This window comes from Triticum aestivum, chromosome 1A, assembly GCF_018294505.1.
Source record: "Triticum aestivum cultivar Chinese Spring chromosome 1A, IWGSC CS RefSeq v2.1, whole genome shotgun sequence".
NCBI classification, from domain to species: Eukaryota; Viridiplantae; Streptophyta; class Magnoliopsida; order Poales; family Poaceae; genus Triticum; species Triticum aestivum.
Window position 1 is genome coordinate 189,092,912 of NC_057794.1, and position 16,641 is coordinate 189,109,552.

Consider the following 16,641-nt stretch of genomic DNA (forward strand, 5'->3'; position numbering starts at 1 on the left):
ATATGAACTCCTTCATCCAGACTCCTTCATTTGTTGCTTCTGAAGCAGTTATGTACTCCGCTTCACACGTAGATCCCGCCACGACGCTCTGTTTGGAACTGCACCAACTGACAGCTCCACCATTCAATATAAATACGTATCCGGTTTGCGACTTAGAGTCATCTAGATCAGTGTCAAAGCTAGCATCAACGTAACCATTTACGACAAGCTCTTTGTCACCTCCATAAACGAGAAATATATCCTTAGTACTTTTCAGGTATTTCAGGATGTTCTTGACCGCTGTCTAGTGGTCCACTCTTGGATTACTTTGGTACCTCCCTGCTAAACTTATAGCAAGGCACACATCAGGTCTGGTACACATCATTGCATACATGATAGAACCTATGGCTAAGGCATAGGGAATAACTTCCATTTTCTCTCTATCTTCTGCAGTGGTCGGGCATTGAGTCTGACTCAACTTCACACCTTTCAACATAGGCAAGAACCCTTTCTTTGACTGATCCATTTTGAACTTCATCAAAACTTTATCAAGGTATGTGCTTTGTGAAAGTCCAATTAAGGGTTTTGATCAATCTTTATAGATCTTGATGCCCAATATATAAGCAGCTTCACTGAGGTCTTTCATTGAAAAATTCTTATTCAAGTATACTTTTATGCTATTCAGAAATTCAGTATCATTTCCGATCAACAATATGTCATCCATATATAATATCAGAAATGCTACAGAGCTCCCACTCACTTTCTTGTAAATACAGGCTTCTCCAAAAGTCTGTATAAAACCATATGCTTTGATCACACTATCAAAGCGTATATTCCAACTCCGAGAGGCTTGCACCAGTCCATGAATGGATCGCTGGAGCTTGCACACTTTGTTAGCACCTTTAGGATCGACAAAACGTTCTAGTTGCATCATATACAACTCTTTTCTTTGAGATATCCATTAAGGAATGCAGTTTTGACATCCATTTGCCAAATTTCATAATCATCAAATGCGGCAATTGCTAACATGAGTCGGACAGACTTAAGCATCACTACGGGTGAGAAGGTCTCATCGTAGTCAACTCCTTGAACTTGTCGAAAACCTTTCGTAACAAGTCGAGCTTTGTAGACAGTAACATTACCGTCAGCGTCAGTCTTCTTCTTGAAGATCCATTTATTCTCTATGGCTTGCCAATCATCGGGCAAGTCAACCAAAGTCCATACTTTGTTCTTTACATGGATCCCATCTCAGATTTCATGGCCTCAAGCGATTTCACGGAATCTGGGCTCATCATTGCTTCCTCATAGTTCGTAGGTTCATCATGGTCTAGTAACATGACTTCCAGAATAGGACTACCGTACCACTCTGGTGCGGACCGTACTCTAGTTGACTTATGAGGTTCGGTAGTAACTTGATCTGAAGTTTCATGATCATCATCATTAACTTCGTCACTAATTGGTGTAGGCATCACTGGAACTGATTTCTGTGATGAACCATTTTCCAATTCGAGAGAAGGTACAACTACCTCATCAAGTTCTACTTTCCTCCCACTCACTTCTTTCGAGAGAAACTCCTTCTCTAGAAAGGATCCATTTTTAGCAACAAATATCTTGCCTTCGGATCTATGATAGAAGATGTACCCAACAATTTCTTTTGGGTATCCTATGAAGACACATTTCTCCGATTTGGGTTCGAGCTTATCAGGTTGAAGCTTTTTCACATAAGCATCACAACCCCAAACTTTAAGAAACGACAGATTTGGTTTCTTACCAAACCACAGTTCATATCGTGTCGTCTTAACGGATTTGGATGGTGCCCTATTTAACGTGAATGCAGCCATCTCTAAAGCATAACCCCAAAAAATGATAGTGGTAAATCAGTAAGAGACATCATAGATTGCACCATATCTAATAAAGTACGGTTATGACGTTCGGACACACCATTACACTGTGGTGTTCCAGGTGGCGTGAGTTGCGAAACTATTCCACATTGTTTCAAATGAAGACCAAACTCATAACTCAAATATTCGCCTCCGCGATCAGATCGTAGAAACTTTATTTTCTTGTTACGATGATTTTCTACTTCACTATGAAATTCTTTGAACTTTTCAAATGTTTGAGACATATGTTTCATTAAGTAGATATACCCATATCTGCTCAAATCATGTGTGAAGGTCAGAAAATAACAATACCTGCCATGAGCCTCAACACTCATTGGACCGCATACATCAGTATGTATTATTTCCAATAAGTCAGTGGCTCGCTCCATTGTTCCGGAGAACGGAGTCTTAGTCATCTTGCCCATGAGGCATGGTTCGCAAGTATCAAGTGATTCATAATCAAGTAATTCCAAAAGCCCATCAGCATGGAGTTTCTTCATGCGCTTTACACCAATATGACCTAAACGGTAGTGCCACAAATAAGTTGCACTATCATTATTAACTTTTCATCTTTTGGCTTCAATATTATGAATATGTGTATCACTACGATCGAGATTCAACAAAAATAGACCACTCATCAAGGGTGCATGACCATAAAAGATATTACTCATATAAATAGAACAACCATTATTCTCTGATTTAAATGAATAACCGTCTCGCATCAAACAAGATCCAGATATAATGTTCATGCTCAACGCTGGCACCAAATAACAATTATTCAGGTCTAAAACTAATCCTGAAGGTAGATGTAGAGGTAGCGTGCCGACAACGATCACATCTACTTTGGAACCATTTCCGATGCACATCGTCACCTCGTCCGTAGCCAATCTTTGTTTAATCCGTAGCCCCTGTTTCGATTTGCAAATATGAGCAACGGAACTAGTATCAAATACCCAGGCGGCACTATGAGCATTAGTAAGGTACACATCAATAATATGTATTTCAAATATACCTTTCACTTTGCCATCCTTCTTATACGCCAAATACTTGGGGCAGTTCCGCTTCCAGTGACCAGTCCCTTTGTAGTAGAAGCACTTAGTTTCAGGCTTAGGTCCAGACTTGGGCTTCTTCCCTTGAGCAGCAACTTGCTTGCTATTCTTCTTGAAGTTCCCCTTCTTCCCTTTGCCCTTTTTCCTGAAACTAGTGGTCTTGTTAACCATCAACACTTGATACTCCTTCTTGATTTCTACCTCCATAGCCTTAAGCATCACGAAGAGCTCGGGAATTGTCTTTTCCACCCCTTGCATGTTATAGTTCATCACGAAGACTTTATATCTTGGTGGCAGTGATTGAAGAACTCTATTAATGATACTATCATAAGGAAGATTAACTCCCAGCTGAGTCAAGTGGTTATGGTACCCAAATATTCTGAGTATGTGTTCATTGACAGAACTATTCTCCTCCATTTTGCAGCTATAGAACTTATTGGAGACTTCATATCTCTCAACTCGGGCATTTGCTTGAAATATTAACTTCAACTCTTGGAACATCTCATATGCTCCATGACATTCAAAACGTCTTTGGAGTCCCGATTCTAAGCCATAAAGCATGACACACTGAACTATCGAGTAGTCATCAGCTTTAGTTTGCTAGACGTTCATAACGTCGGGAGTTGCTCCTGCAGCGGGTCTTGCACCTAGCGGTGCTTCCAGGACGTAATTCTTCTGTGCAGCAATGAGGATAATCCTCAAGTTACGGACCCAGTCCGTGTAGTTACTACCATCATCTTTCAACTTAGCTTTCTCTAGGAACGCATTAAAATTCAAGGGAACAGTAGCACGTGCCAATGATCTACAACAACATATATATGCAAAAACTATCAGGACTAAGTCCATGATAAATTTAAGTTCAATTAATCATATTACTTAAGAACTCCCACTTAGATAGACATCCCTCTAGTCATCTAAATGATCACGTGATCCATATCAAGTAAACCATGTCCGATCATCATGTGAGATGGAGTAGTTTTCAATGGTGAACATCTCTATGTTGATCATATCTACTATATGATTCACGTTCGACCTTTTGGTCTTAGTGTTCTGAGGCCATATCTGCATATGCTAGGCTCGTCAAGTTTAACCCGAGTATTCTGCACATGCAAAACTGTCTTGCACCCGTTGTATGTGAACGTAGAGCTTATCACACTCGGTCATCACGTGGTGTCTCGGCACGACGAACTGTCGCAACAGTGCATACTCAGGGAGAACACTTATACCTTGAAATTTAGTGAGGGATCAACTTATAATGCTACCGTCATACTAAGAAAAATAAGATGCATAATTGATAAACATTACATGCAATCAAAATGTGTGACATGATATGGCCATCATCATCTCGTGCCTTTGATCTCCATCTCCAAAGCACCGTCATGATCTCCATCATCACTGGCTTGACACCTTGATCTCCATTGTAGCGTCGTTGTCATCTCGCCAACTATTGCTTCTACAACTATCACTACCGCATAGTGATAAAGTAAAGCAATTACATGGCGATTGCATTTCATACAATAAAGCGACAACCATAAGGCTCCAGCCAGTTGCCGATAACTTTTACAAAACATGATCATCTCATACAATAACGTATATCACATCATGTCTTGACCATATCATATCACAACAAGCCCTGCAAAAACAAGTTAGACGTCTTCTACTTTGTTGTTGCAAGTTTTTACGTGGCTGCTACGGGCTTCTAGCAAGAACCGTTCTTACCTACGCATCAAAACCACAATGATTTTTCGTCAAGTGTGTTGTTTTAACCTTCAACAAGGATCGTACTTAGTCAAATTTGATTCAACTAATGTTGGAGAAACAGACACCCGCCAGCCACCTTCGTGCAAAACAAGTTGCATGTCTGTCGTTGGAACCGGTCTCATGAACGTGGTCATGTAAGGTTGGTCCGGGCCGCTTCATCCAACAATACCGCTGAATCAAAATAAGACGTTGGTGGTAAGCAGTATGATTATTATCGCCCACAACTCTTTGTGTTCTACTCGAGCATATCATCTACGCATAGACCTGTCTCGGATGCCACTGTTGGGGAACGTAGCATGCAATTTCAAAAAATTTCCTACGATCACGCAAGATCTATCTAGGAGATGCATAGCAACGAGAGGGGGGGAGTGTGTACACGTACCCTCGTAGACCGAAAATGGAAGCATTAGGTTAAAGCGGTTGATGTAGTCAAACGTCTTCATGATCCAACTGATCTAGTACCGAACGTACGACACCTTTGAGTTCAGCACACGTTTAGCTCGATGACGTCCCTCGAACTCTTGATCCAGCAGAGGGTCAAGGGAGAGTTTCATCAGCACGACGGCGTGGTGACGGTGATGGTGATGTGATCTCCGCAGGTCTTCGCCTAAGCACTATGATGCTATGACCGGAGGAGTAAACTATGGAGGGGGGCGCGGCACACGGCTAAGAGAACAATTATTGTGCTTTGGGGTGCCCCTGCCCCCGTATATAAAGGAGGAGGGGAGGAGGCAGCCGGCCTAGAGGGGCGCGCCATAGGGGAGTCCTACTAGGACTCCTAGTCCTGGTAGGATTCCCTCTTCCTTTTCCGGAGTGGAAAAAGGGGGAAAGGGAGAGGGAGTAGGAGAGGGAAAGGCGGGTGCTGCCCCCTCCCCTAGTCCAGTTCGGACTCCCATGGGGGCGGGGGGCACGACCACCCCTTGTGGGCTGCCCCCCTCTCTCCCGTGGCCCATGAGGCCCATGACTTCCCCCGGGGGGTTCTAGTAACCCCTCGGTACTCCGGAAAACCTCAACCACTCGAAACCATTCCGGTGTCAGAATACCATCTTCCAATATATGATCTTTACCCCTCGACCATTTAGAGACTCCTTGTCATGTCCGTGATCTCATCCGGGTCTCCGAACTATCTTCGTCACAAAAACACATAACTCATAATACAAATCATCATCAAACGTTAAGCGTGCGGACCCTGCGGGTTCGAGAACTATGTAGACATGACCGAGATACATCTCTGATCAATAACCAACAGCGAAACCTGGATGCTCATATTGGTTCCTACATATTCTACGAAGATCTTTATCGGTCAAACCGCAATAACAACATACGTTATTCCCCTTGTCATCGGTATGTTACTTGCCCGAGATTCGATCGTCGGTATCATCATACCTAGTTCAATCTCGTTACCGGCAAGTCTCTTTACTCGTTGCGTAATGCATCATCCCGTAACTAACTCATTAGTCACATTGCTTGCAAGGCTTATAGTGATGTGCATTACCGAGAGGGCCCAGAGATACCTCTCCGATACTCGGAGTGACAAATCCCAGTCTTGATCTATGCCAACCGAACAAACACCTTCGGAGACACCTATAGAGCATCTTTATAATCACCCAGTTATGTTGTGACATTTGATAGCTCACAAGGTGTTCCTCCGGTATTCGGGAGTTGCATAATCTCATAGTCAGAGGAATATGTATAAGTCATGAAGAAAGCAATAGCAATAAAACTTAACGATCATTATGCTAAGCTAACATATGGGTCTTGTCCATCACATCATTCTCTAATGATGTGACCCCATTCATCAAATGACAACACATGTCTATGGTCAGGAAACTATAACCATCTTTGATTAACGAGCTAGTAAAGTAGAGGCATACTAGGGACACTCTGTTTTGTCTATGTATTCACACATGTACTAAGTTTTCGGTTAATACAATTCTAGCATGAATAATAAACATTTATCATGATATAAGGAAATATAAATAACAACTTTTATTGCCTCTGGGGCATATTTCCTTCATTTTGGGCCGAACTAATTTTTTTCTGTCATGCTTATGACACTTCTATGATGATAATTATGACAAAACCCGGTATCATCATAGATGTGGTGGACTCCTACGTCTATGACAAAAAATCATGACAGAAAACTGGTTTTTCGTCTTGGGCGGGCCGGAGACGCACCTACATGACATTCTTTGGGCCGTCCATGATGGAAAAAAACGTGGTAGAAGCGAGGGTGAGGAAAATTTTGGGAAGTTCCCGATTACGGTTGGTGGTCGGGGCCGAACGATGCACTGCGGGATTGCACGTTTCTCTCATACACGTACGCGTGTGTGTGCAAGGCGTTGGGCTCTAACTGAACCCGAGCAAGGTGTTCGCTTATTGAACCCAAGCGATTGCACTAGCTACGTTACTGAACCCGGGTGATTGCACTAGCTACGTTACTGAACCCAAGCGATCGATCTTCTTAAGTGAACCCGAGCGACTCCTTCTCTACTGCTGCTAACTGAAGCCGATCGAACCTGCTGCCTCTTGATTGAATAGTGAACATGGGGGGTGGTTGAACGAGTCGAGACGTACGTGGTTGGGGTTGGATGAATAGTTCCCGGTGGGGGTTGGATGAACAGGACCCCGTGGTAGTAGTAGTAGGCCATTGTCGCTGGATGAACAAGATCCCGAGAGGAGGCCGCCACAGCCGAGCCAGTGGAGGGGTGGATGAACAGTAGCTAGTGGAGGGATGGATGAATGGTAGCTGGTGGACGCAGGAGGAAGACGCGGTGGATGAACAGTGTAGGTGGAGGCTGAAGGAAGTCGACGGTGGGTGAACAGTAGCCCGTGGAGTCCCCTTTTGCGGTATGCCACTACACCCCTCCGATGAACAGGACCCCCATTTCGACCGTAGCGCTCCAACACAAGTCTGTTTCCTCCGTCTTCGATGAACACGACCCCCATTTTGATCGTAGCGCTCCAACACAAGTCTGTTTCCTCCGTTTTGCGGCACGCCACACCCCTCCCGATGAACAGGACCGCCTTTTCGACCGTAGCGCTCCAACATAAGTCCGTTTCCTCCGTTTTGCGGTACGCCACACCCCTCCCGATGAACAGGACCGCCTTTTCGATCGTAGCGCTCCAACATAAGTCCGTTTCCTCCGTTTTGCGGTACGCCAGACCCTGTTTCGGCTGTTCTGACCCAGTCTGTTCAGACCCAAGCCGGTTGGCTCCCATTGAATAGGACGCATTCTGACCCAGTCTGTTGCCTCCCGATGAACAGGATGATGTTTCTCCATTCCGACCCAGCCGGTTGGCTGCCCGATGAACAGAACATCGTTGCTGCCGTCCATTGCCTCTCCATGTACAGGAGCCCTAGTCGTACGTATGCGTGAGTAGGCATTCGAGACCCCGCCCGTATGTACGTACGTGGCCATATTTTTTGGCATCTGGCTGTACGTACGTGTACACAGTTTAGAAGGGATTGCCTGAACTGCTACGTCGGGGGCTCTACTACTACACATGCTGGTGCTTGCTCGGCCATGGTTCATTGTTGCAGAGAGACCGATCGACCAGTATGTATGTACACGTTCGCAACAAGACAGAAAATGCTACATACACTTCGACCGGGTGGGTCCCAACTATCAGGGAGGATAAGGGCACACTTCCTTGTGTGCGAAGATATAGCTGGTGGGTCCCAAATGTTAGGGTGTAGAATCATTTTTTGCCCTTAATATGGACGCACTTCCTTGCGTGTGAATATATAGCTGGTGGGTCCCAGCTGTCAGCGGGAAGAATAATTTTTTTGCCCATAATATGGATGCACTTCCTTGCGTGCGAAGATATAGCTGGTGGGTCCCAGCTATCAGCGGGAAGAATCATTTTTTTGCCCGTAATATGGACACACTTCCTTGCATGCAAAGATGTAGCTGGTGGGTCCATATGTCAGCTTCACTGCATAGAGTCCTCTTCTGATGGCTGTCGTTCGTTGACCATGTTGACCACGCTGCACGGACAGCACCGAGGCGATGGACAACGACGAGGCCTAGGAAGGGAACGACGTGGAGCCAGGGAAGACGAGGCAGATGGATGCCCACGCGAAGGGGAGTACGAGGGTTCACTGGTTCAGCTGTGGTGTGAGGCTGTCATCGCCGGAGAATAACAGGAGGTGTTGGTGAGAAGATGAATGGCCTGGACGGCAATGGGAGTAGGGTGGTCCGGTGAGTCCCGCGGCAGCACAGTCGGCCATGGGAGGCGTTAGCAGGCGGTGTTGGGGAATGTAGTAATTCAATGCAAGATCTAACTAGGAGATGCATAGCAAAGAGAGGGGAGAGTGTGTCCACGTACCCTCATAGATCGAAAGTAGAAGCGTTTAGTAACGTGGTTGATGTAGTCGAATGTCTTCACGATCCAACCGATCCAAGTACCGAATGTACGACACCTCCATGTTCAACACACGTTCAACATGATTACGTCCCTCAAACTCTTGATCCAGTTGAGGACGAGGGAGAGTTCCGTCATCACGACGGCGTGGCGACAGTGATGATGAAGTTACCGATGCAGGGCTTCGCCTAAGCACTACGATGATCTGACCGAGGTGTTAAAATGTGGAGGGGGCACCGCACACGGCTAAGAGAATACTTGTTGTGTTATTGGGGTGCCCCTGGCCACGTATATAAAGGAGGGAGGGAAGAGGCCGGCGGCCAGGAGGGGTGCGCCAAAGGGGTGGAGTCCTACTTGGACTCCCAGTCCAAGTAGGATTCGCCCCCCTTTTCCCTTTCTTCCACCAGAGGGAAAGGAAGGAGGGGAGAAGGGGAAGGAAGGAGGGGGTCGTGCCCCCACCCCTTGTCCAATTCGGTTTGGGCAGGGGGAGGCGCGCGCCACCTCGTGGCCCGTCTTCCCTCTCTCCACTAAAGCCCACTAAGGCCAATTAACTTTCCCAGGGGTTCCGGTAACCCCTCGGTACTCCAGAAAAAAATACCCGAATCACTCGGAACCATTCCGATGTCTGAATATAACCTTCCAATATATGAATCTTTACCTCTTGACTATTTCAAGACTCCTCGTCATGTCCATGATCTCATCTGGGACTCCGAACAAACTTCGGTCATCAAATCACATAACTCATAATACAAATCGTTATCGAACGTTAAGCATGCGGACCCTATGGCACGACAAAAAAATACACTTCCGTGATGATACGTGTTTGACACAGTAGGTCACGTTTTCTGTCATGCATGTACATCCATGACAAATTTATGACAGAATCAAGATAGTCATACCTGTGCTATCGTAGAAGTGTTCCATGACATTACCAAAATTATCATCACGGAAGTGTCCACTTCCATGACGATAAATCACGCGTCATGGAAGTGCTTTCGTCAAGGGTGACTGACACGTGGCATCCACCGTAACGGGTCACCGTTAAGCTAATGGGTCCGGTTTTGGATCCGATAACCCTCTAACAGCCCAGACCAATGAGGATTTTCCATGTGTAAAATTCTCATTGGCCGGAGGAAACACGTGTTGGCTCACCGTTGGGACAGATGTCATCCATTCATTGGACAGGAGGCGCCTATGATACGTTGATACGTGGCACGGCCCAACAGAGGCCCATTCGGTGAAAAGGCAGGCCAATTTTACTTGGTCAAAAGGTCACAGGCCGGCCCATGGAAAGCCTATTAACGGCCTGTTCCTATATAGCCCATTTACAGCCCGCTAACTCACGGCCCGTTACGGCCTATCTTAATTAAGCCCAGTAGCTTCATCTGGGCCATCCAATATGATTCCAGCCTATTGTAACTTCCGGCCCATGTATGGCCCATGATGTCTTTTGGCCCATACGAGGCCATTTGTAACTCTTGGCCCATTAACGACCCATGGTGAATCTTGCCCGCGATGAACAGTGTACCCCTTTATACCCATTAATTTCCCATTATTCCATTGGGCCATTTCCAGCCCGTGTTATCTTTCGGCCTTCTCAGGGCCCATTTATTCTTGGGCTCATTGAGGGAGTCCTTGATTAAGGGGTCCTCGGGCGTCCGACCTGTTGGACATGGGCCGAACTGATGGGCCGTGAAGATACAAGACAGAAGACTCTCCCCCATGTCCGGATGGGACACTCCTTGGCGTGGTTGGCAAGCCTGGCGTTCGGATATGATGATTCCTTTCTCTGTAATCGACTTTGTACAACCCTAGCCCCCGTGTCTATATAAACTGGAGGGTTTAGTCCGTAGAGGCAATCATAATCTTACAGGCTAAGCTTCTAGGGTTTTGAGCCATTACGATCTCGTGGTAGATCAACTCTTGTAACCCTCATACTTATCAATATCAACCAAGCAGGACGTTGGGTATTACCTCCATCAAGAGGGCCCGAACCTGGGTAAAACTTCGTGTCCCCTGTCTCCTGTTACCATCAACCTTAGACACATAGTTCGGGACCCCCTACCCAAGATCCACTGATTTTGACATTGACATTGGTGCTTTCATTGAGAGTTCCACTATGTCGTCACCAGAAGGTTCGATGGCTCCATCGATCATCTACAACGATGCTGCCCTATGGGAGGTTTTTCTCCCCGGCCAGATCTTCATATTTGGCGGCTTCGCACTACGGGCCAACCCGCTTGGCCATCTAGAGCCACTACTAGGGAAAAGCTTATAGGCAGACACTTACTAGTAGAGAGGGTTTATAACCCTCGCTACTGCTACTTACTAGTAGCGCAGGTTTTTTACCCCTCGCTACTACTAAGTTGATAGTAGTAGCGCGGGTTTGTAACCCTCGCTACTACTAAGTGGTCTCTGTCGTGCGCCCCCGGAACATGCCATAGTAGTAGCGAGGGGTATAAACCCGCGCTACTACTAAGTTGATAGCAGTAGCGCGAGTTTATAACCCTCGCTACTACTAAGTGGTCTCTACCGTGCCCACCCAGGACATGCCATAGTAGTAGCGAGGGGTATAAAACCGCGCTACTACTATCAACCCACCAAGACATATGTACACATAGCGTGTTGAGGCCCAAATCCAAACCCACACTCTTCTGATTCCCCTTCTCCTCCCACTCGCCATTCCCTTCCTCACCCACCGCCACTGCCGGCCTCGCACCTCGGTGGCACTCACAAATCCGGCGGCCTCCTCTCCCCCTTCCCCTCCATCCTCCATCCTCGACAGCACTGCAGACCCCTCCCCTCCCCCTCCATGCTCCTTCTTCTCCGCTGGTGGAAGGAGACGGAAACCAGCAGAGCATCATCCATGGCGGCGGCCAGATCCGCCATGGACGCAGCCACTTGCACCTCCTCGCCGGTTCAAGGGTCCCATGACAAGCAGCAGCAGGTCACCGAGCTTCATCTAGGGTTTCGGGCGTCGGCTCCAACTCCGGCGGCCACCGGTGAGTTCCTCCTCCTACTTCTCTCTATCTCTCTATTCCTCTTTCTAATAATTTTCTCTTCTCTTGTAGCAGCAGTAGACGAGAGGTGCGGGCACAAGTTGGGTGGGGAAACACCATCACCACGAACAACTTCATCCCCTCCAGGACTAGTAGCAGCCATGGATGGAGAGGACGATGCCCAGCAAAAGCAGCCGCCATGGATGGATTTTTTAATTCTCAATTAGTTAGTAGTAGCGCGGGGCCTTGACACACGCTACAACTAAGTAGTAGTAGCGCGGGTGGCAACCGCGCTACTACTACTAGAAGTAGCAGTAGCGCGGGTACCACCCGCGCTACTGCTAAAAGTTAGCTGTAGCGCCCTAGCAGTAGCGCAGGCCCCCGCGCTACTGCTAGGCAATTACCCGTGCTACTACTAGGGTTTTCCCTAGTAGTGAGCAGATCGACAGGTACGCCCTAGGTCACCAGATTAGTTTTGGAAACTTGGATTATGTCGCAGATATCCGAGGAGACTTGATCTTCCAAGGATTTGCGCCCTCAATCCCCGCTCTGGCCTTAGATCCGGAGCGTATCGCCAGGTCCGAAGACGGGCTCCCTAAGCTTGCCGGACTATCTGTGGCCACTGAGCCCATTGTGGGAGAGCCAGGGGAAGTTGTGTTGCTGGCAGCCATCATGGAGCCAGGCCCTTCTCCAGACACGGGCTCCGAATCCTCGGAGTCAGCATCGTGTGAGTTCGGCCCAGGAGTCTCCCTCTCGCCACACTCCACACGCTCTCTTCTCTCGGGCCAAACCTCGCCTTTAAGCGAGGCCCTGGACTTAATGCGATCCCTTGTCATTACAGTGAACCAACGTCCGAACTATGCCCAGCCCGGACTAGGGGCTGAGAGCAGGGAATTTTACGTCCCACACACCACCCACTTTATAGCTAGTCTCGAGGACTTAACATACATGCTTGAGTACGACTCCGAAGACATCGACGGTATGGACGACGATGCCGGAGAAGAGGAGGCCCAAAACCCGCCATTTACCGGATGCTGGATGGCCACCTCTTCGTATGACATGTACATGGTGGATACACCCAAGGAGGGTGACAGTGATAATGAGAAAAATCCAGTAGAGGATAAACCTCCCTAGATACAACCAAAGCGCCGATGGCACCGCTCTAAATCACGCTGTAGCAAAGACAACAATACCGGCATGAGAGACAACAACACTCCGGATGATGCCGAAGACCAAGAAAACCCAGTCGAGCAAAACTCTGAACAAGACGATCGGGAGGATGGGCAAGTTAGCCCTGATGAACATGCTGCAAACGAAGACTTAGAGGACACTAATTACCTTCCACCCTCCGAGGATGAGGTGAGCCTCAGCGATGAAGACTTTATCGTGCCCGAGGAACCTCTCGAGCAGGAGCGCTTTAAGCAATGGCTAATAGCCACTGCAAGGAGCCTGAAAAAGAAACAGCAGCAGCTTCAAGCTGATCAAGATCTACTCAACGACAGATGGACTAATGTCCTGGTAGCCGAGGAATACAACCTCGTGCGCCCAACCAAAAGTTACCCGAAGCGCAAATTGCTACCTCAATTAGATGATGAGGCATGGGAGCCCGTACCATCAGCACATAATGCGGCTGATCGACCACCACATGGCCGGGACAAAGCGACAACTTAAGCCGAACACCAGCCCGTCCTACCTCACCGTAAAGGCAGAGACACAACAGCTTGGGGATACACATATGACCTGCGGCAGGACCTGAAGAATAAAGCAGGTCCGGCCAGATCGATCTACAGATTGCGGGGGCGTGCCCCGACGCGCGACAATGGCCATCAAGCCGAACATGACAAACACAATCACGTCCGGGCTGAAAACCGCAGATGTACTCCATCCGAACTACGTCGCGATCTGGCCCGATATAGAGGCGCCACACACCCCCTCTGCTTCACTAATGAAGTAATGAAACATGAATTCCCAGAAGGGTTCAAACCCGTGAATATCAAATCATCTGATGGAACAACAGATCCTGCGGTATGGATTGAAGACTTTATTCTCCACATTCATATGGCCCGCAGTGATGATCTTCACGCCATCAAGTACCTCCCATTAAAACTAAAGGGACCAGCGCGGCACTGGCTAAACAGCCTCCCAGAGAACTCCATTGGCAGCTATGAAGACTTGGAAGACGCCTTCCGCGATAAATTCCAAGGTACATATGTCCGGCCTCCGGATGCCGATGACCTAAGTCACATTATCCAGCAGCCCAGGGAATCAGCCAGGAAGCTCTGGACCAGGTTCTTAATTAAAAAGAACCAAATTGTCGATTGCCCAGACGCCGAAGCCCTAGCGGCCTTTAGACATAGCGTCCGAGACGAGTGGCTCACCCGCCACCTCGGCCAAGAAAAACCAAAATCCATGGCAGCCCTTACCTCTCTGAGAAGACAGCTGGCTCACTCGTAGAAGCAACAACACCAGTGATCTGGGCACTTATGAAGTTCGAGATGGCAACGGCAAGCCGCGATGCAATAAACACAAGTGTCAGAATAATAATGAAGGAACACAAGACATGGCAGTCAACGCTGGATTCAACAGCTCCAAACCCGATCAACGGAAAAAGCCATTCAAGGCAAACAGAGACGGACCATCCAATTTAGACAAGATACTGGATCGGCACTGCCAAATTCATGGCTCCCCCGATAAACCAGCCTATCATACCAATAGAAGCTGTTGGGTCTTTAAACAAGACGGCAAGCTTAATACCGGACATCAGGGGAAGGAGCCGCCCAGTGGCAGCGACGATAGAGAGACTTGCCAATTGAACACCGCAGGTCAGAAGCAATTTCCCCCTGAAGTAAAAACAGTAAACATGGTATATGTGACGCACATCCCTATAGGGTAGCGCAAGCACGCACTACGGGACACCAACGCCATAGAGCCGGTCACCCCAAAATTTAACCAATGGACGGCCTGCCCGATCAGTTTTGATCGCAAAGACCACCCAGCCAGTATCCGTCATGAAGGTTCGGCAGCTCTGATCCTCGACCCAATTATCGATGGGTTTCACCTCACGAAAGTTCTTATGGATGGAGGAAGTAGCCTTAATCTACTCTACCAAGACACTGTCCGCAAAATGGGCATTGATCCCTCAAGAATCAAGCCCACAACAACTACCTTCAAGGGAGCAGTACCCGACATAGAAGCTCACTGCATGGGCTCAATTACATTGGAAGTCGTTTTCGGCTCTCCAAACAACTTTCGAAGCGAAGGCTTGACCTTCGATATTGTCCCGTTCCGTAGTAGCTACCACGCACTGCTCAAGCGTACCGCTTTTGCTCATTTTAATGCGGCCCCACACTACGTCTATCTAAAGGTTAAGATGCCCGGTCCATGCGGCGTCACCACGATAAACAGAAATACGGAACGCTCCCTCCATGCAGAGGAGCATACTACGGCTACTTCAGCCAAAGTGCAAAGCGGCCTCATCAAGCCGTGTATCTCATTAGCCATCAAGCTGCTGGTCTCTATTAAACAGGACCGATCAATCTCAAAGCTGGATTAGCAGTTCGACCTCCGTCGTTCGCCTCATATAGCCACGAAGTTTGTACCATGCATACATAATTATGCACTTAAAATACCCTGGTCATCGGCAGAGACACAATACAGATAGGCCTACAATGCGGTCCACACCCCCATAGCCTTTTCCCCTTTTTCTAACTATTTTTATCTTTTACATAGCTAACTTAAATCCTGGTCATCGTACCGACTCTTTCTGAGTTTGGCTTCATAGGGATAACCAAAGGCTACTCCTGCCAAGGAGTCCTTTCACCAAGACAAGGCAACGCAGACATGCGACAGGAGGTCCAAATGATTTTTTGTAGACCGCACTCTTTATTTCAAACCTGTAAAGTGCTTTTTTCCTCAGCCTTCGACTCCTGGCATGTTAAATAGCCCAGGTAGTGGCGCTATAATCTGCAAGATTGCGGTTGACGTGTCAATCAGATTCCAGTGAACATAGTCTGTATTCAGTATTTGCTTTTTCTAAAGAACTGAATTTTTCTTCTTAGGTTGTTTCACGTACGTGCCTCAGCACAAATCGCTGGGGGCTCGATATGGCAACATATGAGTTGCCGACAAGTTCGAACAACTTTATAGCACACTTCGACGTCACGAGTTTGGCCTTATATGCATGAGCTCCGAATCATGTCTTTGGTCAATAGTTGGGTTGCCCGACTCCTGTGCTTGCTACCTTACGTTCCATCCTATCGGCTAAGGTAGTAAAGGGAGAACTACTGCGATTGTGTTTCTGGTTCATCTGGTCAAGCGGCTTAGTAGAGAAAGCCAAAAACCGATTGTCATGATGCGGCGAGATCTGGTTAACCACTCGATGACTTATCAGAATCTTTCGCGATTCCTTCCGTATTACACGAAGGACCATTTTTCGGGTCACCTATGTAGCACACCGTACTCGGATAAACGCGTACATACCAGGGGCTATATCGTAGACCCACCTTCAAGCTCCTATGGCTAAGTGAAAGTGTTAAAGCCCTATAGTCCGATTGCCTAGTTTGCCGCATTGGCACCTCCTTCATGGACCAAGACGTTGGGTCAAGA